The sequence below is a fragment of the Zingiber officinale genome, chromosome 4A, assembly GCF_018446385.1.
Source record: "Zingiber officinale cultivar Zhangliang chromosome 4A, Zo_v1.1, whole genome shotgun sequence".
NCBI classification, from domain to species: Eukaryota; Viridiplantae; Streptophyta; class Magnoliopsida; order Zingiberales; family Zingiberaceae; genus Zingiber; species Zingiber officinale.
This window is the reverse complement of record NC_055992.1, coordinates 98850105-98877403: the sequence shown is the minus strand read 5'-3', so window position 1 is coordinate 98877403 and position 27299 is coordinate 98850105. Positions and strand designations below refer to the sequence as shown.

At 39.3% G+C, this 27299-nt stretch overlaps 1 long non-coding RNA gene across 3 annotated transcripts; it reads left to right on the top strand.

Moving 5' to 3' along the window:
* The first annotated feature begins 20605 nt into the window (after positions 1–20605).
* LOC121970310 lies at positions 20606–22305 on the top strand. 3 transcript variants are annotated; one of them, XR_006108898.1, is made up of 3 exons: positions 20620–21102; positions 21189–21528; positions 21614–22305. It is a non-coding gene; the product is annotated as an uncharacterized LOC121970310 (long non-coding RNA). The 3 variants fall into 3 exon arrangements; XR_006108896.1 differs by having other exon boundaries at positions 20622–21102; positions 21621–22305; XR_006108897.1 differs by having other exon boundaries at positions 20606–21102; positions 21189–22305.
* Positions 22306–27299: the final 4994 nt, after the last annotated feature.

The window sequence follows — 27299 nt, the reverse complement described above, 5'->3', positions numbered from 1 at the left end:
AATGCACTATGGGCATCCATCGTGGAAGCTTACAAGATTTCTAAGAATCTTCTAAATTAAAACTTGACGAATTATTTTGTGAACTCGAACTCCATGAGCAGACTAACTCAAAACAGGTTGAGAAAAGTATTGCCCTTTTTGCAGGTTCCTCAAAGGAAAAGTCAAGAACCAAATATGAACCTAAAGGTGAGTCTGACCAAAACTCAGAAAATGAAGAATACCTGATGAACTTGGTAAGAAAAATGTTCACCAGGAGAAAGAAGAACTTCAGCAGAAATGACCTATAGAAGATCAACTCCACTACTGACCCTAACAATAAAAATGTGACTTGCTTCAGATGTAACAAAAAGGGTCACTACAAGAATGAGTGCCCAAAGCTGAAGAACGACAAATCCAAGACAACCACAATGGATGCCCATAATGCATTTCGAGGAAACGTGTTTAGGGCATACCTTCTTAAATCACGGTTCTCCATTTGGTGGCCGACGGTATGAAGTCCGGTGAGGATGTCTTTGATCCTCGCATGAAGTTGACTCGCGGATTCTCCTTTCTGCATCTTAATGTTAAATAATTTATTTAGGAAGAGATCTCGTTTGGTTACCTTAGCGTCGCTGGTTCTCTCGTGCAGTTCGATGAGCTTGCCCCACAGTTCTTTTACATTTTCGTGTGGGCCGACGCGGTTTAGTTCCTCCTTTGTCAACCCGCACTGTAGTGTGTTGAGGGCTTTAAAGTTCGTTTGTGCTTTCCTTTTCATTTCCGGGTTCCACTGTTCCGGGTCCAACGGAATTTCGACGTTGTCAACTAGAGCTTTGTAGCCTTTGGTGACACTGAACCACTGGTCGTATTTGATCTTTAGATAGACCTCCATTCGCTTCTTCCATTATGGAAAATCATCATTGCTGAATAGGGGAGGACGGACGGTATTGAATCCCTCGATGTGGGCCATAGGTTTTGCACACAAGGAAGAAGATACAAAACGGGTCCCAAAACTTGGTCTTGGATTAGTAGTGCGGGGAAAAAATATTAAGACTGAATTGGTGTTGCACCAATTCAGATTGGTTTGCTACGATAAAATGCTTCCAAAGAGGTAATCGTACCAATTTGGAATACATCGAAAAAATTGAAAACCGAAAGAAATAAAATAAAGATTTCACCCCTTCGTCTGATTGGTGGTTGCACCAAATCAGAGCAGTACCTGCTTTGATACCACTTGTTGGATCGTAGAGTTTGTTAGAGGAGGTGAATAGCGATAATTAAGAATTCAAAAATCGATTCGAGTATCTAGCGGAAATAAAGACAATGCTAACACAACCAATTTTACTTCGTTCGGAACCTTCGTCGACTCCTACTCTAAGGCCTGCACTCGTCGAGTGCTTTTATTGGGCAATCACTAATAATTCGCAAAAATGATTACAAAAATAAGTACAAGAATTATTAAAAGAATACTGACAATAGAAATAGAAGATTAAATCGTAGGTTGTCGGAGATGCCTCGCGGCGTCGCAGGAGCAGTGCACAACAGAGTAGTCGTAGCAGACGTTGTTGTCCAAAGCTCTGGTGGAAGGCTTCTTTTATAGGAGTGCTTCGGGCGCCCGAATCCCTTCTGGGTGCCCAGACTGTGACGCAGGCCTAGCCAACCAGTGCGCTCCACGTTTGCGTTGAGATAGAATTTTGCATTCCGGGCGCCCAGACCACCATTTTCCAACAAATCCTTTTCCTGTAAGAAAATGTTAATCCGAGGCAAATGCAAATTATACTACCCTGTAAAATAAAGTGTTAGCACAATTAAAGTCAAATAGAATAGTAATTAAATTCCATCTCACCGAGACCAGAATCTAGTCACGACCTCAACTTAGATTCCTGAAATGGTTCTAAGTTGGATCGACGCCTAAGTTCCCTAATTGGGAATGCGTTCTCATCAAGTCACTCTTCTCCAGTAACTTACCTCAACTTACTTACCAGACATCCGGTCAGCCCGTCGGTCTGTCTGGACTTCGTGCCAACTATCCGGTCAGCCCGTCGACCTAGCTGGGCTTTGTGCCAACTATCCGGTTGGCCTGTCGACCTAGCTGGGCTTTGTGCCAGATATCTGGTCAGCCCGTCGATCTATCTGGACTTAGTACCAGATATCTGGTTGAACCGTTGACCTAGCTGGATTTCTCCTGGACACTCAGTCAAAGTGTTAGATCACAACAAACATAACTTAACCTACTTTATCATTCATCAAAATCTGAGTTAAACCGTTATTGCTAACCGCACTAACAAAATTAGCCCAATTTGAGAGAAACAAGGTCTGAGACTTAGTACCACCACCTAAAAATAAAATGATAATAGAAACAAAATGGGTATTCAGAAATAAATTAAATAAAAATAAAGAGATTATTAGAAAAAAAAGACTAAACTAGTTGCTAAAGGGTTTAGTCAAGTAGAGTGACTTGACTATGATGAAACATATGCCCCAGTAGCCAGACTAGAGTCCATTAGAATGTTACTTAGCTATGCAGCCCATAAAAGATTTAAACTTTATCAAATGAATATAAAATCTGCCTTTTTAAATGGGCTAATAAAAGAGGAAGTTTATGTAGATCAGCCACTTGGGTTGGGTTTGAGAGTTTAGATCATCCTGACCATGTATTTAAACTTAAGAAAGCCTTATATGATCTTAAATAAGCACCTAGGGTATGGTATGAAAGGTTAACCTCTTACCTAATTTCCAAAGGGTTCAATCAAGGACAAATTGACCCAACTCTATTTGTCAAATCAATCAACCAAGATATTTTTATAGCTCAAATATATATAGATGATATAATTTTTGGGTCAACCAATTTTTACAATAATTTATAATCCTAATGGAACAAGAATTTGAAATGAGCCTAGTAGGTAAACTAACTTACTTTTTAAGGTTACAAATTAAACAAACAAATGAAGGTGATTACATTTATCAACAAAAATATATTAAGGAATTACTTAAAAAATTTGGAATGAAAAATACTAAAGAAATAAAGACACCTATGACAACTAACACAACATTAGATGATGACCCAAATGGAAAACTAGTTAACCTAAAATACTATAGAAGTGGTATATGTAGCCTTCTATACTTAACTGCAAGTCAACCTGATATTTTATTTGCAACTAGTATGTGTGCTAGATACCAAACCTGTGCTAAAGAATCACATTTGAGTAACGTCAAAAGAATTTTTAAATATCTCAAAGGGACTTCAAATGTAGGAATATGGTATCCTAGAACACCCAATTTTGAACTCATAGGCTACTCTGACTCAGACTATGCTGGCTGTAAACTTGACCGTAAAAGTACAAGTGGTGGGTGTCAGCTATTTGGCCTATCACATGTTAACTGGTTTAGTAGGAAGCAACACTGTGTTGTCTTATCTACTACTGAGGCAGAATACATAGCTATAGGAGAATGTGTTGCCTAATTATTATGAATGATGCACACTTTAAAAGACTTCAACTTAAATTTTACAATTACAAAAGTACTAATTAATAATGTTAGTTCAATTAATTTAACTAAAAATCTTGTGCATCATTCAAGAATTAAACACATCGAAATTAGACATCATTTTATTAGACATCATGTCACTAAAGCGACATTGAACTCAAATACATTGAGTTCAAGTCAAATCTAGATGGCATATTCACTAAACCCCTCCCTTGAAAGTGAATTTAGTAACTTGTGTCGACAATTAGGAATGTGCCTAATAGACTAGGACTCTTAAAATTGCTTTCAATTTTTTTAAAAAAATTCTAGGGTAAAATTCTTTATTTATTTTTCGCAAAACTTCCCTTATTTTTAGAATTTTTAAAATTATTTTAGCCTTAGTCTAAATCAAACCCTTAGAAAGCATGTTCCTATAGATGTAGGACTTGAACATCTCACCAGCACACTAGGGCTACCTTGTTTGTGTACTGCTAAACTTAGAAAGGAGTGAGATGCATAGGCAAATTGCCTGGACTTAAGATGCTAATATCAGTGTATCAATACAAGTCTGAGTATTAAAAAACTAAACTAACAGTAATCAGGTTAAGTTTTTCAGCTTAGTCAAACACTAACTGGATAAATTATCTTAACCTGACTAACCAAATGGAAACTGCTATCTTCTGATAGTTAGTAAGTAACAAATGGTTAGACAGTTAAGGACACTTCTTAGTTGATTATTTTGAAATAATATCAGGTTCAGGGGGAGGATTAATAACTTTAAATATCTTTTTATTTTTTTAAAAAAAACTGCTTAATTTTTTATTAGCATTTTCAAAGCGGTAAAGTTTTAGCCTTACAATTTTTAAAAATATTTTTAAAAGATAAATTTTAAAAGATAACTTTTAAAAATAAGTTTGACAACTATTTAACTTTTTGAAATATTACTTTAAAAGATATTTTTAACCAACTTGACATAGTTTTCAAGGAGTTTGAAAATCTTACTTCAGTTTTTACCATCACTTATATCTTTTTTAAAAATTTCATTTCTTGAAAAAAGTTTTCAAATATTTTCAAAAGTTATCTTAAAAACCTAGCTATTTTTTAAAATATTTTTTTAAAATATTTTTTTAAAAAATACTTTTGAATTTTCTAACCTTAAAGTTATTTTTAAGAAAACTTTTCTTTTGAAAACCTTATGAAAAATTAGTAGATTTTGAAAACAATTTCAAATTTTCTAATCTTTAAAGTTATTTTTGTAAAATTTAGAATTATCAAACTTTTGTATATTTTGGAAATCTTATTTTTTGAAAACTTAGTAGATTTTAAAAATAATTTCAAAATCACCTTATTTTTAAAAATCCTATCATAAAATTTTTATTTTCACAAATTTTTATTCTTGAAAATCACTTTATAAGATGTCTTTAAAGATTTTCTTAAAGTTAATTAACTTATTTTCTAAGTTAACTCTCTAAGTAATCCTGAAAATTTTTCTATTGTCAAATTTTTTTGGTTACTTTACTTAGCAAATTTAACTATGAATTGTCTATTTCTATTTTTTGATGAATGTCAAAGGGGGAGGGTTAGGTGTATTAAGTTAGCAAAATATCAAGCATAAACCAAAATATGACTAACTTAAGTCATGTCATTTAACCATGTCATTTATTTCTGCATATTTTTCCTAACTTAAGTCAGGTTGTCATTACATCAAAAAGGGAAAGATTGTTGGTGCAGATTGTACTAACGGTCTAACTCAGATTTTGATTAATGACAAAATAAGTTAAGTTAGATTTGTTATGATCTAACGATGTAACTGTTGGGATGTATACTATAAGCCTATCTTTTGTATGAACATCTATTTTAAAATATTTTGAAATGAGAATTACTTTGGTCAAATGTCTGCATTTTATATTTATATATATATCAATGCAGTTGTCCATTTAATTTATATTGTAGATAATATGGTGTGTGGTGCCACACAGAAGATCATGTTATCAGTTCCTTATAAATTATAAATAGTAGCTCACAACCAAGATGGATTGGGACAAACCATTGAAACAGTTGTAGTGTAATTGGTATTCATCTGTCTTGACTATAAAATTACACTAGTATACTATGTGTGTATTGAGCAGGACCGTTTGAGGTTGTTTGATTTGTACTGACTACATAAAAGAATAAAACCTCTGTTATTATGGATGTGCACCCTCTTAATCCCTATATAATAACAAGCACGTATACTTAGTATTTATTTCTTTAACTTATCAATGGGTGAGATTTATTCGTTAAATCAATAGGTCCGATGAGTTGGGAGATAATACTGTTTATATGATGTGTTGTTGATTATAGAAGGAATATATGCCCTAATTATTTAGGCTGATGATATCTCCTTGAGGAGCTCATAAGGATTATCATGTAAACTCTGCAGGAGGACTTAGTCCTGCATGGTAATAAAGTTGAGTGGTACTACTCTTGGAATCAGATGTTAATTAATTGAGTTGTGAGTAACTCATTTAATTAACGGACATACGATATCTTAAACACAGGGAGATTAACACACTCGTGATAAGAAGGAGCTCATATTGTAATATGGGATTGGTGCGGTAGTTCAATAATAACCCTTTAGTGGTATGAGTTATTATTGATGGACTTGAGTTGAGTGTTCGGGTCGAACACAGGAAGCTCAAGCCCATTAGGAGGCCTAAACCAATTCCTCCTCTAGGTCCCTGTTGTAGCCTTTATATAAAGTCTCACATCCACCCATCCACGGTTTGTTTTTAGTTAATCCTACCTTCCTAGGGTCGGCGACAAGGGTTATAAAAGGGAATAGGTGGTGGCCCCAAAACCTAATTTTCTCACAATTCTCTCCTCCTCCGTGCTAGGGTCAACACCACCTCCTCCTCCTTGCTAGGGTCGGCGCCACCTCCTCCTCCTTGCTAGGGTCGGCGCCTCCTCCTTGCTAGGGTCGGTGCGCCTTGCTTAGCATCCTTTGTGACTAGCGGCTTGGAAAAGAAAAAGAAGAGGAGAAGGTGCCTCATCCTAGAGCCTCTCTTGGTGGTCGACGATTTGGAAACAAAGAAGGGAAGGGTGTTTGTTATCTTGATAGATCGTCGCCCACACGATGTCCAGGAAGAGGAGAGGAATACAACAGAAGATCAAGAGGTCTTTGGTTACAAAGGAAAGGTACAACTAGTTCTTTGATTCCGCTGTGTAATTAGTTTAGTTTTCTTTATATCGATCCTGAATACCAACACAAGAGGTCGGCGATCTTGTATTTCGATCAAGGTGTGCTTTGATCCGTCAAGTACTTGCTCGATTGATCAAACACATATCTGATCAAAAATACGGGTTGCTAGGAAAAGTTCTGTACTTGTACAATTTTTGTACAGGGGAAATTGAAACAGAATGGAATTCCAGCGCCTTCAAGTGGTATCAGAGCAAGTTTTCTGGCTTTGTGTGATTGATTTTCGGTTAAATTATGCACTTCTCATAAATAAATTTAGGCAGGATAATAGTAGGATGTGCTAGAAAGATTAAATCTGTGGTTGTAGGCATCCTAGGTTCAACTATTATGGCTTTTTGTGTTGATGTATAATTTGAACCCTCGGGCATGTCGAGGTTATTTTGTGTTGTGCATGATTGTAATAATTAAGTACAGTCGGTTGCTATATTATTTTTTACATTCTGTTCGATCTAGATTACATGTAAATTCCTTTATGGAATATATGATCGATAAATGTAAATTTTTATTTCTTTTTGTTGTGGCTTGTATCCTTGCTATGCGTGGTACTATTTTGAGGACCGGAGGTGCGACGAAGAAGGAAGCAAGATAGACGCGACGACTTGATCCATTGGTGGCATATTGGAGGGCAGCGATGGATGTGACCATAATAGTTAAACATTTTATTTTCATATTTATTGCCTTTATATGTTGTTTTTATGTGTTGTGATGTGTGTGCATGTTAAAATTCCTCAATTTAAATAACTAAGTAGGAGAGGGATTATTTACATAAATTCCATGGTCTCCATTACTGGTTTGTAAGTGATGCATTCAAACTTGCGCGTTGGCGTTAAGTGCCTTCCTCCATATCGGATGAGTTTGTTTGCGGATCACTAGATCAAACTTCCTCTAAGAATGATTATAGGAAATTATTTAGGTATGTGTGATCTTCTCCATCTGAAGGAGTACAATCCTAATTAATGGATAAGTATCAAGTAATGATATACACTTAGGCGCATTTAATAGTATCCTCCCCATCGGAGTCACTGCTATTATTTGTGTGGCCGAAGATGAACCAACTATTAATTTTATTTGTCATAAAGTTAGGTTGACAAGATAATAAAATTAATGGGTAAAATCTCTTCTTACAAATGTTTGAATTAGTATACACCCACACTATCGTGGCATACGGAATTCACGGTGTTTTGAGGTGTTGGTGAATTTAAATTATATTGTTTGAGGAATCAATATTATTTTAAATTCTAAAGTTTTGACCAAATATTTTATTTTGTAATTCTCAGGATTTCAAAATGACTTTCAATCCTCTTGCTGTTATTTTAAAAGAAAACAAACTTACTGGTCCAAATTATATTGATTGGAAACAGAACTTAAGCAATGTCTTAACGGATGAAGAATACAAGTTCGTACTTTTTGAGGTCTGTCCTAGCGTGCTTGATAAGGATTCTAGTGAAGAGGAGATAGAGAGACATAGGAAATGAGTCGAGGTAGATGAGATGATACGGTGTTGCATTTTGACTTCTTTGCCAAATGTGCTACAACATCAGTATCAGGTCATACCCACTGCCTATGACATGATGCTCAATCTCAAGGAACTCTTCGGACACCAGAATCGGGCTGCCAGGCAGGAGGCCATGAGAAACTTAATGACGACCACCATAACTGAGGGGACACCCGTGAGGGATCATATCCTCAAGATGATTGCTCATTTGAATGAGATGGAAGTCCTTAGAGCTGAAATAGATGGGGAAACCCAGGTCGATATCATTCTCCAAACGCTGCCCAAGAGTTTTGAGCAGTTCCGCTTGAACTACAACATGAACAAAAGGATTTATTCATTGGTGAAACTTCTGACAGAACTCTAAGCGGTAGAAGGGCTATTTCATCAAAGTTCTTAAATTCACATTGCTGAAAACGTTTCTGCCTCTAAGCCGAAAGGCGGAAAGAAGAAGAAGAAACAAGTTGGTTTGGCAAAGACAGTGATTCGACCTCAAGGGACTGGGCCACAGGCAGGTGTGAAGAAGCCGAAAGGCAAGTGCTTCACATGCAAGCAGTCTGGACATTGGAAGGTGGACTGTACTCGTAGAAAGAAGAACAATAAAGGTATATCTTATTCATTAGTTGTTGAAACATATTTAACGGTGTTATCTACCGGTACTTGGTGTGTAGATACGAGAGCCATTGATCATGTCTGCAATTCATTGCAGGGGTTCCAGGAAATCAGACGACTACATGAAGGGGAGATCACCGTCTACATGGGCAATGCTACGAGAGTGGTGGCTGTTTTAGTGGGAGATGTTTATTTATCTTTTGATAGGAATAAAACTTTGATTTTGAAAAATTATCTTTACGTATCATATTTTAGAAAGAATTTGATTTCAGTTTCTAAATTATTTATGGATGGATATTCTGTTTCTTTTGATGACAAAGTGGTTGTTAAGGAAAATAGGATGGTTATATGTTCTAGTGTGTTGGTTGACAATTTATATACTCTTAATCCAATAACTCTCACGATGCAACAAATGGAAATTAATAACACATCTTCTAATTCTAATAAGAGAAAGCAACCTCCAGAAATGAACCAAACATATCTTTGGCATCTAAGGTTGTGTCATATTAACTTGAGTAGCATTCAAAGGTTAATAGCCGATGGACCTTTGGGTTCATTGGTAGTGGAAAACTTTCCGACCTGCGAGTCTTGCTTGGAAGGAAAAATGACTAAGAGACCTTTTAAGGTAAAGGGGTATAGAGCCAAAGAAGTGTTGGAATTTGTTCATTCTTATTTGTGTAGGCCTATAACTATCCAGGTAAGAGGTGGTTTTGAATATTTTGTCTCGTTTATAGACGATTATTCGAGATATGAGTACATTTACCTGATGCGCCGCAAGTCTGAGTGCTTTGATAAGTTTAAAGAGTACAAGGCTGATGTGGAGAAACGTCATGGTAAAAGTATTAAGACACTACAGTCTGATCGTGGTGGAGAGTACCTCTTATGAGAGTTTAGGAGTTACTTATCAAAGGCCAGGATTTAATCCCAATTGTCTGCACCTGGTACACCCCAACAGAATGGTGTGACAGAACGAAGAAATATGACTCTTATAGAAATGGTTAGATCAATGATGAGTTATTTAGAATTATCAAAATTCATTTTGGGGTTATGCTTTGGAAACGACGACGTACATTCTGAACTTGGTACCTTCTAAGTCAGTACCCACTACACCCACAGAATTGTGGAATGAGCGTAAGTCTAGTTTGAAATACATTGGGATTTAGGGTAGTCCAACACATGTGCTGAAGGGAGACGTTGATAAGTTGAAATCACGTACAAAAGTTTGCTTGTTCGTGGGATATTCTAGAGGAACGAAAGATGGTTTGTTTTATAGTCCTAAAGATCAGAAGGTCATTGTTAGCACCAATACCTGATTTTTAGAAGAGGACTATATAATGAACCATAATCCCATGAGTAAAATTATTCTTGAGAAAAAAGAGAGGACACTTCTACTTTAGTACCAATGGTACAAGATGATATACCACAAGTAACTGCAACACGTGTCATAAATGATGCACAATTACAAGTAGTGCCTTGTTGTAGTGGGAGGGTTGTTAAACAACCTAAAGGATTCATATTTTTAGGAGAGTCTTCGGACTTGATCCCTGGTGAACATGAAGTTGATCCCTAGACATATGATGAAACACTCCAAGATAAAGATGCAGCATCTTGGCAAAGTGCAATGAACTCTGAAATAGAATCTATGTATTCTAATCAGGTTTGGGAGCTTATAGAACCACCACATGGTGTAAAAGCCATTGGATGTAAATAGATCTACAAAAGGAAAAGAAGAACAGACAGGAAGGTGGAAACCTTTAAAGCGAGGCTTGTTGCGAAGGGATATACTCAGAAAGAGGGAATCGATTATGAGGAAACTTTTTCACCGGTAGTCATACTTGAATCTATCTAGATTCTTTTATCTATTGTTGCTCATATGGATTATGAGATTTGGCAAATGGATGTCAAGACAGCTTTCCTTAACGGAAGTCTTGAAGAAAATATCTATATGAAGCAACCAGAGGGATTCATTGCGAAGGGCAAAGAGCATCTTGTTTGTAAGTTCAATCGGTCCATTTTTGGACTGAAGAAAGTTTCGAGATCTAGGAACATCCGGTTTGATGAAGTGATCCAGTCTCATGGATTCATTCAGTGTCCGAATGAGTCTTGTGTATACAAAAAAAGTGACGGAAACGTGGTGGTATTTCTTGTATTATACGTAAATGACATTTTGCTCATTGGCAACAATGTCAAAGTATTGTCAGACGTAAGACTATGGATGTCCAAGCAGTTTGATATGAAGGACTTGAGAGAATCTAGACATATTTTTGGGATCAAAGTAATAAGGAATCGCAAGAAAAGGATATTGTGCTTATCCCAAGCTTCATACATCGATATTATCCTAACTTGTTTTAGCATGCAAAACTCTAAGAAAAGTTTTCTACCTTTTCGGCATGGAGTACCTTTATCTAAAAAGATGTGTCCTAAGACACCAAAGGAGATAGAGGAGGTGAAGGCAGTTCCTTATGCTTCTGCTGTATGAAGCCTAATGTATGCGATGCTAAGTACGAGACCGGATATCTATTTTGTCGTGGGCATGGTTAGCAGATATCAAAGTAACCCAAGACCGGGACATTGGATTGTCGTAAAACATATATTAAAGTACCTGAAAAGGACTAGAGATTATATGTTGGTTTACCAAATAGATGATTTGCTCCCTGTGGATTACACGGATTCGGACTTCTAATCATATAGGGACAGTAGTAAATCAACATCGGGGTATGTGTTTACTTTGGGAGGTGGAGCCATAGCATGGAGGAGTGTTAAGTAAAAATGTGTTTCAGACTCCATCATGGAAGATGAGTATGTGGCAGCCTCTAAGGCAGCCAAAGAAGCCCCAAAGAAACTGTATGGCTCAGAAACTTCTTGATGGACTTAGATGTGATTCCTGGTTTGCCCAAAGTTATCACAATTTAGTGTGACAACAGTGGTGCAGTAGCAAACTCGAAGGAACCACGAGCCCAAAAGGTAAGTAAACACATTGAGCGCAAGTACCACCTGAAACGAGACATCGTAAAATAAAGAGAGGTTGTTGTCGTCAAGATTACATCAGCAGATAACCTGGAAGATCCTTTTATTAAGACCCTTCCGGCAAAAGCTTTTGATAGGCATGTTGAGGGGATGAGAATCAGATATATGGCAGCATAGTCTTTTAGTATAAGTGGGAGATTGTTGGGATGCATACTATAAGCCTAGCTTTTGTATGAACATCTGTTTTGAAATATTTTGAAATGAGAATCAAATTGGTCAAATGTCTACATTTTATATTTATATATATGTCAATGTAGTTGTCAATTTTAATTTATATTGTAGATAACATGGTGTGTGGTGCCACACAGAAGATCATGTTATCAGTTCCTTATAAATTATAAATAGTAGCTCACAACTAAAATGGATTGGGATAAACCATTGGAACGGTTGTAGTGTAATTTGGTATTAGTCTGTCTTGACTATAAAGTTACACTAGTACACTATGTGCGTATTGAGTAGGATCGTTTGATGTTGTTTGATTTGTACTAACTATATAAAAGAACAAAACCTCTGTTATTATGGATGTGCGCCCTCTTAATCCCTATATAATAACAAGCACGTATACTCAGTATTTATTTCTTTAACTTATCAATGGGTGAGATTTATTCGTTAAATCAATAGGCTCGATGAGTTGGGAGATAATATTGTTTATATGATGTGTTGTTAATTATAGAAGGAATCTATGTCCTAATTATTTAGGCCGATGATGCCCCCTTGAGGAGCTCATAAGGATTATTAAGTAAACCCTGCAGGTGGACTTACTTCGACATAATAATAAAGTTGAGTGGTACTACTCTTGGAATTAGATATTAATTAATTGAGTTGTCAGTAACTCATTTAATTAACGGACATACGATATTTTAAACACAGGGAGATTAACGTACTCATGATAAGAAGGAGCCTATATTGTAATATGGGATTGATGCGGTAGTTCAATAATAACCCTTTAGTGGTATGAGTTATTATTGATGGACTTGAGTTGAGTGTTCAGGCTGAACACAGGAAGCTCAAGCCCATCAGGAGGACTAAACCAATTTCTCCTCTAAGTCCCTGTTGTAGCCTATATATAAAGTCTCGCATCCACTCATCCACGATTTGTTTTTGGTTAATCCTACCTTCCTAGGGTCGATGGCAAAGGTTATAAAAGGGAGTAGGTGGCAGCCCCAAAACATAATTTTCCCATAATTCTCTCCTCCTCTATGCTAGGGTCGGCGCCACCTCCTCCTTGCTAGGGATGGCGCCAATTCCTCCTCCTTGCTAGGGTTGGTGCCACCTCCACCTCCTTGCTAGGGCCGGCGCCTCTTCCTTGCTAGGGTCGGCGCCCTTTGCTTAGCATCCTTGGTGGACAACGACTTGGAAAAGAAGAAGAAGAGAAGAAGGTGCCTCATCCTAGAACTTCTCTTGGTGGTCGGCGGTTTGGAAACAAAGAAGGGAAGGGTGTTTGTTATCTTGGTAGATCGTCGCTCACACGACGTCCAGGAAAAGGAGAGGAATACAACAGAAGATCAAGAGGTCTTTGGCTACAAAGGAAAGGTACAACTAGTTCTTTGATTTCGTTGTGTAATTAGTTTAGTTTTCTTTGTATCAATCCTGAATACCAACACAAGAGGCCAACGATATTGTATTTCGATCAAGGTGTGCTTTGATCCATCAAGTACTTGCTTGATTGATCAAACACATGTCTGATTGAAAATGCGGGTTGCTAGAAAAAGTTCTGTACTTGTACAATTTTTGTACAGGGGAAATTGAAACAGAACGGAACTCCAGCGCCTTAAGTAACTAAGTTTGCAGAAGTCCAGATAGGTCAACGGTGTTGGAGCAATCTAGGTGCCCTAGGTTTTGATGTTTGGGCAAAGGTTTAAGTTAGGTTTATTGTTGTATTTTATATGCATTGTGAGTGTGCAGAATACATGTACAACAAGGAAAGTCCAAGTGTGATCTTGGCAAATGAGGAAAGTCCAAGAATGAGTCTTGGCGGTGTAAGTCCAAGCATGTAGTCTTGGCAACGTAAGCCCAAGTGTGACTTGGCAATGGATGAAGTCCCGGAGGTGAGGAGCCTCTTGGCAAAGGAAGACCCGACAATATGGACAAGGCCGAAGGAAGCTTCAGAAGGCAAGACGTGAAGGATGGGGAGACATCCGAGGGACACGAGGCTGATGGAGGAGACTAGAAGGCTAGGTCTAGGTTGGTCGGGTGAGGACGAGTGCTGAGTGATGGTACTCAGGGCAAAATTCTATGTGTTTTTAGGATCACTGCAGCAATACTATAGCGACACTGTAGCAGTACTGTTGCGGCATTGTAACAGTCGACTGGTTACTGTAGCAGTCAACTGATACACTGTAGCAGTCGACTAGTAGCCGAACGTTGGGTAACGGTCGACTTCACTTAAAGGACCAGTTGTCTGGTGCATACACCAGTCGACTGGTAGCGGGAAAATAGCATAGTGTTTTCCTCTCGAGCTCTATTTAATAGAGCTCGAGGTGCTTGGGCATGGTTGACGAAATAGACTTGGTTAAAGCCTATTAGAGTCTCCCAAGCCTTCGTGTGATCGGTGTGCTTGTATTCAAGTGTTTGTGGCGAGATTTCTCCACCGACAAGGAGCTTGAGCTAGTCGGAGGTTTTCCGGGGACTAATCCACCGACGGATTGAGGGATCGTCCACCTTACGGATACACCGTGGAGTAGGAGCAAGTTATCTCCGAACCACGTAAACGAATGTGTTAGCGGTTTGCATCTCTTCCTTTGTATTTAGCTTTCATATTTGTATTTGTGGTTGTATTCTTTGTTTTCCGCTGTGCACTAACGAATACGTAGGAAGCGATCGATTTGGGTGAGACGCTATTCACCCCCTCCTCTAGCGGGCACATCGGTCCCAACAAACGGGCTGACTAGATATCTGGCAAGAAATCCAGCTAAGTCGACGGGCTGGTCGGATAGCTGGTACGACGTCCAGATAGGTCGACAGGCTGACCGAATATTTGACACCAAGTCCAACTAAGTCAATGGGCTGACCGGATAGCTAGCACGAAATTCAGACAGGTCGACAGGCTGACCGGATGTCTGACAAAATGGTAAGTTAAGGTAAGTCACTAGAGGGGAGTGACCTGGTGAGGACGCGTTCCCTGTTTGAGAGAACAGTAGGCATCGATCCAACTTAAATCCATTTCGAAAATCTAAATTGAGATCTTGATTTTGGTCTCGAGGAGATAGAATCTAATTACTACTCTATTTGTTATATACGGTGCTAACTTTGTTTTACAGGGTAGTATAATTTTTATTTGCCTCGGACTAACTTTTTATTACAGGAAAATAGTTTGCTGGAAAGGTGGTTCGAGCGCCCGGAAAGGATCCGGGCGCCTAGACTGGTCTAGACGCCTGGAACTGGTCCGGGCGCACAGACTGGTCCAGACGCCTAGAACTGGTCCGGGCGCTTGGAATGCCCAAGGCTTATCTGCTCGCCAGCTCGGAGCATGTTGATTGGTTGGCTATTGTTAGACCCCGTGATTGTTTTGATGTGATCAACCAAAGTTAGTTAGGTTCTGTGTGTTTTTGATCCCTGTGTCTAAGTGTGCAGGAGTTTAGGAGCACAGGAAGTCGAGCGGAAGATGCAGTTAGCGAGAAGGACGGTACGGGAAGGGAGCCGACGGGCTCGGTGCGTCCGAAGGACGAGAGAGCTGCGGAATAGTACACCAGTGGGTGAGAAGAATGTGCGCGACGTTCGACGGACGTAAAGCCGGGACGGAAGACTGCTCGAGGTGAAGGCCGAAAATTGGGTTCGGGTGAGCCCTATTTCGGTTGGCCGGAATCACCCAAACTCATGAAGCTTCGAAAGTCAAAATAAAGGAGAAAGGATGCTGGAAATGCAGCTCAAGGCGCCTTCATCAAGAATTAGAGGCGCCTCAATCAGCATTGGAGGCACCTTCAATCTTGTTTGAGGCGCCTCAGCCCGGGTCAATTTGACCGTTTGAGCGCAGATAGAGTTTTATCCGCTTGACTTGGTTGGAGGCGCCTTGGACCTTGTTGGAGGCGCCTTGGACGTTCGAGATAGGATTTCCAGGAGCTATTTAAAGGCCCCTAGAGCTAGGAAATAATCATTCATTCAAGCTATCAATTCCTAGCAACTTGTGAGCTCTTTTAAGTGTGTAAAAAAACTTCTCCGCCTATAGTGAAGGAGACATTCTAGTGGAGCTGTTCAACCGTCTTGGATTAACAACTGTCTTGGTTGTAACCAAGTTAATTTCTGGTCTCCTCTTTATTTCTGCTTATTTTATTTGCTTAGTATTGCATTTTTGAGTTGAAAGTATTGAGGAGGGTATACTTTGATTTTTCAGGCAATTCACTCCCTCTTGTCGGCCCCGCTGCACCAACAGACGTCACGGTCGACCGACGCCTGGAAGGGATCTAGACGCCCGGAACTGCCTATATAAGTAATCTTCTACCAAGAGCACAGAACATAACTTTGTTCTGCGATTGCCTTCTTGCACGTTGCTCCAAAGAAGTTCCTGCGACTCCACGATGCGACTCAGACGGCCGAGTAACGTTGCTCCGATGAACGAGCAACACAACTCCGATGATAGAGCGACGCGACTCCAACAACTGAAAGCACAACCTTCCAGATCTCTAAGAAGTTGTTGGTATACTTGTTTATTTCTGCACTTAAATTATATATTCATTGTATTTCTCTTGTAAAAGATTTGCGAATTATTAGTTAATTGCCCACCGAAAGTACTCTCACATGCGAGCCTTAGAGTAGGAGTCGACGAAGGCTCTAAACCAAGTAAAACTTTTGTTAGCGTTATTTTCATTGTTATCTTTCCGCTGTGTACTCGATTTAATTCTTGATTTTTGACGATCGCTATTCAACCCTCCTTCTCTAGTGTTCTTCACGATCCAACACATTCATCGACAATCTCAGGCAAGAACAAATTGGCATCATCTGTGAGAATATTGAGTGTTGGGGGCCGGTAGCAGCCGACTAGAGGGGGGAGAATAGCCCTGCAATAAAAAATGAACCTTCATCGTTCTTTATAGCGTAATTAAATCGAACACTTGCATAAACAAAGTAAATAAACTAAAAGGAAGAGACACAATGAATTACTTGGTTACAACTAAGGAGGTTGTTAATCTAAGAAAGATAAAATCTCAGTAAACTCTCCTTCAGGTGGAGAACTCTTTGCAAGTAAAAAAATTTGTAAGTAAAAAATTTTTTCTAAGTAAAATTCGCTAGAAAAAAAATTACAAAAGAATTTTTACTAAAAAATTTTTCAAGTAAATTTTTTTTAAACCTTTTTGCAAGGAAAAAAATTGCAAGTGCCCTATAGACTTGTTCTTCTCTACTCCCCCTTTGGATCACATTAAAAAAGGGGTTCATTTAAAAGTCTAAGAGTAAAAATAATAAAACTAGTGAAAAAATTTCTAACTATTTTAAAAAGATAAGAATTAATAAAAAAATTTAATTAATTTTTTAACAGGAAACTAAATGTTTAACAATTAGTCAATTAATACTTATTTCAATAATTGACTTCCAGGCTGTGATGAGACACTAGATATTTTTGGATATTAAAATAACAATAACTTTCTAGACAAAGCCTCTTAAAGAAATTTAATATTTAATTTACTCTGAAAGTCATAATTTAAAAACATTCAATCCAAATATAATTTTGGAATCCAATATAGGTTTCTTCCTACTGGGTTAATTAAAAAAATTTAGGTATGTATTTCTGTGAAATTTTCCAAATTTAACCCTTATGATATTTAAGGTACCAATTCAATTCACTATATTTTCTAATATATTGAATATTTGAACATGTACAATTTTTCAAATTTTCTATTTCATTTTTAAGCTTTCATTTTCATTTTTTATTTTATCATAGTCTTCTAATAGACAAGATTTAGCTAGAGTCGACTTTAATTCTTTATCTTCTTTTTCTAATTTACAATAATTCTTTGTTAATAATTTAACAAACTGAAATAATTTATTAGAAGAAAGAGAACGTACCTAACTTACCTTGTCGATCCCGTGATCCGAAATTCCCCTTGAAATACTGCTTTCTTCCGATGTCGCTTCCCCTTTATCGATGCTTTCGATGTTCATTTCTGACGAGCTTGTTTCGTCTCCTTCTTCTTGGTGACTTGCCACTAGCGCAAGTCCGGCGATGACTTCAATTTCTGACTCGGACAACGTTTCGTCCCACGTCACCTTCGTATTCTTGTACTTGTTCACTTGGGTCGGCTTCTTGTTCATGCTCTTGTCCTTGTCTTTTAATTTAGGGCAGTTATCTTTCACATGTCCTTCTTCATTGCATGGTAGCATCTTATCCTTCTTTTTCTATCCTACACTTGATTAAATCTTTTAGTTTTAAATAACTTTTTAAATTTACGTACCATCAGTGTTGTTTCATTATCATTAAGAGAAGATTCTAAATCTTGTTCGTCCGCCTTTGCCTTTAAGGCAATGTTATGCTCCTTCTTCGGACTTGCACATCTCGTTTCATACACTTCAAAAGTTGAAAATAATTTTTCTAAAATAGTTGAGTCAAGATACTTAGATATATAATAAATATCTACTAATGATGTCCATTCAGTATTTCTAGGGAATGTGTTAAGAGCGTACCTTAGCGAATCTCGGTTACTTACCTTTTCTCCGAGATTCGTGAGTCCAGTGATGAGCTCCTTGATCCTTGAGTGAAAGTGTGCAACGGTTTTGCCTTCTTCTAATTTGATGTTGATGATATAGTTTATGAGCAAATCACGTCTCACGAGTTTCGCCTCCAAGGTTCCTTCGTGTAGTTCCAAGAATTTCTCTTGAGCTCTTTTGCAGACTCATAGGCTCTAATCCGATTGACTTCTTGTGACGGTAAAATGCTCAGCAGATGGAACTCTGCTTTGCCGTTTGCCACGAAATCGACCTACCCCTTTTTGGTCTAGTGGTATTTTTCTTTGTCTTCGAGTGCTACAAAATCAAATTTTATTATTAAAAGTAAATCGAAATCAGTTTTGAAAAATACCTCCAACTTCTTCTTCTAGTTGGCGAAATCTCCCTCGAACTTCTGTGGGTAGATGCTTGATTTGACCATCTCGTACGCTTCGTTCGGCGATTAGTCCTTTTGAAGTGAACTTGACTCTGATACCACTTGTTGGGGACCGGTAGCAGCCAGCTAGAGGGGGGAGAATAGCCCTGCAATCGAAAATGAACTTTCCTCGTTCTTTATAACATAATTAAATCGAACACTTGCATAAACAAAGTAAATAAACTAAAAGAAAGAGACACAATGAATTACTTGGTTACAACCGGGGAGATTGTTAATCCAAGAAAGAGCTCAGTAAACTCTCCTTCAGATGGAGAAGCCTTTTACAACAATTGACGCACTCAATTACAACTCCGAACTCAAGATGAATCAATCACAAATGTTATTTTTATTTCCTAGGTCCAGGGGTCATTTTATAGCCCCTGGAAAATCTTATCCTCGGCTGGAAGGCGCCTTCCAAAGGGCTGGAAGGCGCCTCCAACAAGGTGCCAGTGGATAAGAGTTTATCCACTTCCAACGGCAAAATCTTCCTAGTTGAAGCCTGAAGGTACCTTCTATAAGGCTGAAAGGCACCTTCGTACTATTCATCGAAGGTGCATTCCAGTAATGGAAGATATCTTCTAGCCATGGAAGGCACCTTTCACAGTGAAGGCGCGCGGAGGCACCTTCAACTCCCTTTGAAGGCACCTCTGGCAACATTTTCAGCCTTCTTTTGCTCTCCTGCAACTTTGATCGCCTGGGAGATATCGGCCAACCGAAATAGAGCTCACCCGAACCCAATTTTCGGCCTTCTCCTCGAGCAGGCTTCCGCTTTGGCTTCTCGTCCCTCGGAATGTCGCGCACGCCCTTCTCATCCGCCGGTATACTCTTCCACAGCACCTCATCTCTCGGATGCACCGAGCCCATCGACTCCCTTCCCGTACCATCCTTCTCGCTAGCTACGTCTTCCGCTCGACTTCCTGTGCTCCTAAGCTCCTGCATACTTAGACACAGGGTTAAACACCAACAGAACCTAATCTGACTTGGTTGATCACATCAAAACTACCACGGAGTACCAACACTGAGTTGAAACCTTGAACTGAAATGTTGAGATGGATGACACCAAAAAAATCGTCGAGAAACACAACTCCTGCCAATGAAAGAAGATCAGTGGAAAACATTGTATGTTCTTATTAACATCGGGCAAGAAATCCTGAAGGCATTTCCTTTCCAATGGCGGTCGACTTCAGCATTCAAGGAGGAGTCTTCTAAGATATCAACATGTGATTTCATGGGCAAGATGGACCGTCAGAAGATTGAAGCAAACCAAGAGCTCTTCTAAATATCTCCTCCACCTTTGTAGTGTCAAAATTTTTTCCCTTGTTGATCTTCCACTCGTCCCATGATCATCATTTTCAAAGGAAGTCGACCGATGTCAAGGACTCCCTTCTCCTCATTCAAAGTCATCTCCAAGTGGAGGTGTTGTCCCGTCGTCTAGCATTTCTTAGCTGACTCGCCTTCCTCCACCCCTCCAAGTCTTGAGCAAGTTAGCTCAGCTCGATCATACTTGGCAACGCGTCTAGACAGCTGGTAAGATACTATAAATTAAATAATAAGTATTATTGAAGAAATAACCTTATTAGATTTTTTTTTGAATTTTTTGAATATTTTCAGGATTTAAAGGGAGTTTGTATGACTCGTTTTGAGGGGATGAATTGATTGGGCTAAGTGGAGATCTGTTTGGAATATCCCTTAAGTGGGAGTTGATTCATTTCGTTAACTTAAGTTGGGATTAATTAAAAGCCTAAGTATACCTAACTTTCCTTTCTTCTATTCACCCGATTCCATCTCTTCCGACCCCTCTTCATCACGATTCGCCGTCGACCTCTCCCCAGATCCCAATCGTCGCTGCTCGATGACGTTGATCCACCGCTGCCTCTCGGGGATGCCGATCGCCCCTCCTCATCACCGGATTTTGGATCAAGGAGGTCCAACACCGTCTTCGTCTCCTTTCACCCGGGCATTGTCTACCCTTCTTGAAGCCCTGCCCTAGCTCCACTCTAGCGCCACCGCCCTCTTGATCTCGATGTCGTTGTTGTGTTGGCACAGATTCTCCATCGTCATGCCCTAGTTTCCTGGTGTCGAGACTTTCTTCCTCTCACCTGCATACCCGAGCGATGCCAACACCTCCTCTTCCTTTCTCTGCCATGGGACACTGATCGTTGGCACCTGCTATGACATAGATCGATCGCTAATCTTCTAATCAGTCGCTAATCTTCCGATCAGGTACGATGTGATCTCCCTATCTTTGCCCTTCTTTCTTACCAACTGCCGGCTGTCGATGTGATCTGATCGACGCTCTCTGGTTACAGATCTAAAGTTCCGGCGACCACAACCCTTGCTGAACTTCATCCACACAGCGAGCTAGCGACACTTGAAGCTGTGAGGGTTATTGGGACAGAGACTTGAGATTTCCAGAAAGGGAGCCAAGATTCATGCCATAGAGGTATGAGATCTATAGAGTAAGGGTTAAATGATTAAGATATAGATCAGTGTAGGGCAAATTTCTGTTGTGGATAATATTGGAGTGTAGGAACCATACTAAACGTTGATTTGGGGATAATTAATGCAAAAGGCAGCGACTTCACTTGGTCTCGACCACCGTCACTGGCAGTGAGTTGCTCCGACCGTGAGTAGTGCATTGGATTTGGGGTAAGACTGTTGGAACTCCGTGATAGTTTTGATGTGATCAACCAAGTTAAGTTAGGTCATGTTGTGTTTGATCCTTGTGTCTAAGTGTACAGAAGCTTAGGAACACAAGAAGTCGAGCGAAAGACGCAGCTAGCGAGAAGGATTGCACAGGAAGGGAGTCAACAGGCTAGATGCATCCGAGGGGCGAGGTGCTGCGGAAGAGTACACCGGTGGACTAGAAGGACGCGCGCGGTGGTCCGAGGGACGAGAAGCCGAGAGAAAATCTGCTCGAGGAGAAGGTCGAAAAATGAGTTCGGGTGAGCCCTATTCCGGTTGGCCTAAATTACTCAAATGAGAGGAACAACGAAAGATCAAGAGAAAGAAAGTGGAGCTCGGTAGCAGTTGCCGAAAACGCCTTCAAGCTATTGGAAGGCACCTTCAATCCTTCATGGAAGGTGCCTTCCAGCACTTGAAGCACCTTCGACTAGGCAAAAGTGAACGTTGGGAAAGGATAAATCTTTATCCTTTCTTGCTTCACTGGAGGCGCCTTCCAGCCTCGGATAAGATTTTCAGGGGCTATAAAAAGACTCATGGAACTAGGAAATATACAACAACTCTAGTATTTATTTCCTAACAACTGTCTGAGCATTCAACGACTGTAATAGGCTTATTCGCCTACACGATGGAGATCATTTTAGTATTTTCTTCCGTCTTGGATTAACAACCACCTAAATTGTAACCAAGTAACTCCTTTGTGTCTTTTACTTATTAGTTGCTTAATTTCCTATTTATAAGTGTGCTACTAATTTGAGTTGAAAGATTGAGAAGAGTTTTTGTGTTATTTATTTTACAGGCAATTCACCTCCCTCTTACCGGCCTCACTTGTGCCAACAAAGACATGTTGTGATTGGTTATCATCCTAATGATTCATGATACCTAGTTGATTTAAGACATGGATTAAATGATGTGTTGATTTGGATGAGTTTTAGAGATGAATCATGTATAAATCTAATCTAATTAGGTTGCAGTATGATTAAGGCTAATTGGGGGATTAATTCATAATTATATTCGATTAGAGTTACTCTAATTATGTGGGGGTGTTTATTTAGCTATTTACTTCATATGTAATTAGCTAAATACATTATGTGATCGCATGACTTGAATTCAAGATGAGCATCTCAAAGTGGGATTTATTTAGCATAATCAACATATAAAGGCTGATATTCTTTCCTTGCCCTCTATATAGTTATTTGAACTTAGTGCATGGTTATTATTTGATGGATTAGACTGTTTTACCTTAAATTCATTTGTATTGTTATTCTGCTTGATACTTATGCTTGACATTTGAGATGATCTATTCATTTCAGATACAGTCTTAGCTTTTGGATATCTATACTCTATTATATATTTACATGTAGAGTATGTATGATAGGGGATATCTTGTTGACTGAGTTAACATGATGATTATGCATTTATGTTGAGTTACACATGATTGGTATATATTGTAGAAGTCATCTGGTTGATTGTCCATTTGTATATTGTATGTGTACACATGTCCAGTGTTTTCTATTGGTGGAATCATGTTTTTTGTATCTATGTTGTGTGTATATGTGTCTGATATGTAACTATTGGAAGAATCATGTTGATAATGCCTATGTTGATGAGTTTATGTGTCTGGTGTAATATTGGAGGTGTCATGTTGATTATACCTACGTTGTAGGGTGTGTACGTGTATGGTGTTGCTACTTATGGTATTTATTGTTTAGTAGACACCAGTTGGATTTACTCATACCTCCATATATAGGTATTAGATGGATCATTGTACTAGAGGTATTTATGATGATTGGGATGTTGCATTGATGATGCTTATGTCAGTATTATGATTATTTACATTATGTTCATTATTCATTGCATGCTGACAACCAAAGTCTCCCTTGTGGTGTGAGAGAGTTGTCAGTCATATTTATAGTTGCTCATTCAGTCACTGTGGGAAAGTGATAGCTAGGAGTGGAGCTAGTCCTGTTGTGCTCACTTGGCCGCTCAGTGTTACACTCTGTCAGCCTCGGCCACTCATGAGTAGTGGTATCGGTTGGGGTTGCAAGGTTGCAAACATAGTCCGACATTGAAAACACATGGGAAAGATCATGGGTTTATAAGAGAAAAAATATCTCCATTGGCTTGAGGCCTTTTGGGTAGAGCCCAAGAGCAAAACCATGAGGGCTTAGGCCCAAAGTGGATAATATCATACCATTGTGGATATATCTAAATTCTTTTCGATCCAACAATTGGCATCAGAGCCCGGATTGTCAGAAGGTTTAACCGCCGACTGTGCACAAGAGCTATGGTCTGATTGAGCCATGTGGATACAATATTGACCTCGAACAAAGAAAGTGGAGGCTCCTATGTTCGGATCAAGAGGACCAGACACCAGGCAAGAAGTTCTAGTTGCGGCTAGGCAAGGAAGTCCTAGTAGGTCGGGTGGACTGAGGGACAGGAAGACCTGGTGAGTCGAGGATCGGACATGGGAAGTTTGTGGTCCTTTGTTTGAGGGGGGATTGTTGGGGTTGTAAGGTTGCAAACATAATCCCACATTGAAAACACATGGGAAAGATCATGAGTTTATAAGAGAAAAGACATCTCCATTGACTTGAGGTCTTTTGGGTAGAGTCCAAGAGCAAAATCATGAGGACTTAGGCCCAAAGTAGATAATATCATATCATTGTGGAGATATCTAAATTCTTTTCGATCCAACAGTATCTAGAGGGTACAGTAGTCAGGTGGCTAGAGATGTGAGTAGTTAGGGACCCTGATACTATGTAGTTAGATAACTACTTAGCGAACTGTTTGTCCCGACCACTCTATTGTGGTATCTGGAGTATACATGCGCATTTTGCATATGATGCGTGGTGCATCTGTGGAGATATATTTACATACATGTCTAGTAGATACTAGCTACATGTGATTGTGATATGTTGCACTTGTTTAATCTATGATTGTTGCATATGATTGTCATGCTTCATACATGTCATTTATTATACATGTATATATTGTCGGTTATATTGCTCATGTGTTACGAGCAGATCTGTTGTCGATCCCTGGTGAGTTTACTGATCATTGCAATGTATATGTCGATTTCATATTCGATATGTGCATTTATTATGTCAGTTATGATTATGTGCATTCCTTATGTTGGATATGATTATGAGTATTCATTATGTCAACTATGTCTAGGTGCATTCATTATGTCAGTTATGATCATGTTCTTACTTCCCTGATGAGACTGTATACTTTGATCTCCATATTTTATTTAGACCATGCACTATCTTATCTATTACCTGTTTAGTGACCCACACTCACCACTGCATTTATGTATTGTCTTTTTCCTCAGGTAGCAGATAAATGATTGTGGAGTCGTTTGGAGTATCCTGTTTGTCGATCTCACATCACATCAAAAGACAAACTTTATTTCGCTTTTGTTGTCTTACATATTTTCTGTTGGAATCCCAAGGTTGTTTTGATGTGATCAACAAGTTAAGTTAGGTCCTATGGTGTTTTAACATTGTGTCTAAGTGTGTAGGAGTTTAGGAGCACAGGGAGTCGAGCAAAAGACGCAGCTAGCGAGAAGAACGGTACGGGAAAGAGTCGACGGGCTCGGTGCGTCCGAGGGACGAGGTGCTGCGGAAGAGTACGCGGGCGGACAAGAAGGAGATGCACGACATTTCCAAGGGACGAGAAGCCGAAGCGAAAGGAAGCTCGAGAAGGCCGGAAGTTGGGTTCGGGTGAGCCCTATTTCGGATGGTCGGGATCACCCAAGCAAGCGGAGCCGAAATGGAAGCCCTGGACCGAGGCGAACTGAACCGGAGTAGAGGGTCCGGATGAAAAAGTCAACTCTTTTGACTTTCTTGGTCCAGGCGCCCGGACTAGTCCGGGGCACCCGGAATCCTTGCGAGCGCCCAGACCTGGATATTATCCAGATCGCGGTCAAACGTGATCTATGCGAGAAGGAATAAAGTTTTATCCCCTCTCAGACACCTAGAATACTTCCAGGCGTCCTGACCAAGACTATAAATATAGCCTTGGTCCAAGAAGCTCAATAACTCAAGCAATTAGCATTTCCAACACTTGTACGCTTTCTTTAGAGTTTAGCTTCTATTTTTCTGTGCGTTATTGCTGTAAGAGGCTTCTTCGCCTGAAGGAGATACTAGTGCGACACATTACTTGGATTAACAACCTCCCCGGTTGTAACCAAGTAAACCCTTTGCCTCTTCTTTAAGTTTATTGCTTTTATTTACTTTATGCAAGTGTTATTCTGAGAGTTCAAGAAGGGTAGTTTTCTTTTACTTTTGCAGGGCTATTCAACCCCCTTCTTGCCGGCCAACGCGGTCCAACAAGTAGCATCAGAGCCAGGACGCTTTAGGAGGATTAATCGCCGAACGAAGCACCGAATCATGGCCGGACCAAGAATCTACCCGCCAAAATTCGAAGGGGAATTCGCTAGCTGGAAAAAGCGAATGTAGGTATTTTTCAAGACAGACTTTGATTTACTTTTAATTATGGAATTCGATTTTGTAGCACCAGAGGGCAAAGAAAAATACTAGTGGACGAAAAAGGAACCGGCCGACTACGTGGCAAACGACAATGCAGAATTCCATCTATTGAGCGTTCTTCCGTCATAAGAAGTCAACCAGATCGGCAACTACGACTCAGCAAAGGAACTGTTGGAAAAGTTCCTTGATTTGCATAAAGGAACGTCCGAAGCCAAGCTCGGAAGACGGGATTTACTTCGCAACCCGCTCACCAACCTGTGACTTGAAGAAAATGAAACAGTCGCATATCTGCACTCGAAGATTAAGGAAATCATCACCGGACTTTCGAATCTCGGAGAAAAGGTAAGTAACCGAGATTCACTAAGGTACGCACTCAATTCATTTCCTAGAAATTCAAAATGGGCATCACTAGTAGATGTCTTTTCTATTTCGAAAGACTTAGAAAAAATTACATTAGAAGAATTATTTTCCACATTTGAAGTACATGAATCAAGATATGCATATACAGAGGAGCCCAAGCAAAACATCTCCCTCAAAGTATCGAGAGACGAACCTGAGTCAGAGTCTTCCCTCGACGACGAGAAAATGATTATAATGGTAAAACACTTTAAGAAGTTATGCAATTCTAGAAAAACTAACAATCCGCGGGGTAGAAAGAAAAGGGTGATCCGCTGCTACCATTGCAACGAATAAGGGCACGTCAAGGACAACTGCCCCAAGTTAAAGAACAAGGACAAAAATAAAGGCAAGAAGTCTGTCCAAAGAAACAAGTGCAAGGTCTTAAAGGCGATGTGAGACGATACGTCGTCCGAATCGGAAGTCGAGGCCTTCTCCGGACTTGCATTAATAGTAAGTTATCAAGATGAGAACTATGATTCAAGCTCGCCCGAAATGAGCATCAAGAGCATCGATGAAGGGGGAGCTATCGATGAAGGGGGAGCTACTTCGGAAGAAAACAACAGTTCAGGAGGGCACACGGATAACGAGATCGACAAGGTAAGTCAAGTACGATCTCTTCCTCCCGATAAACTCTTTAAGTTTGTTAAAGACTGCTATAAGTTAGAAAAAAAATTAAAAATTTAAAAGTAATTCTAGTTAAGTCTTGCCCATTAAAGAGTTAGACAAATTAAAATTAGAAAATGAAAATTTGAAAAGACAAATAGATTCTTTAAAAAATCATGCATGTTCCCATAATACAAATTTTAAAAAATACAATAATTTAAGTTGATATTTTAGATATCACCA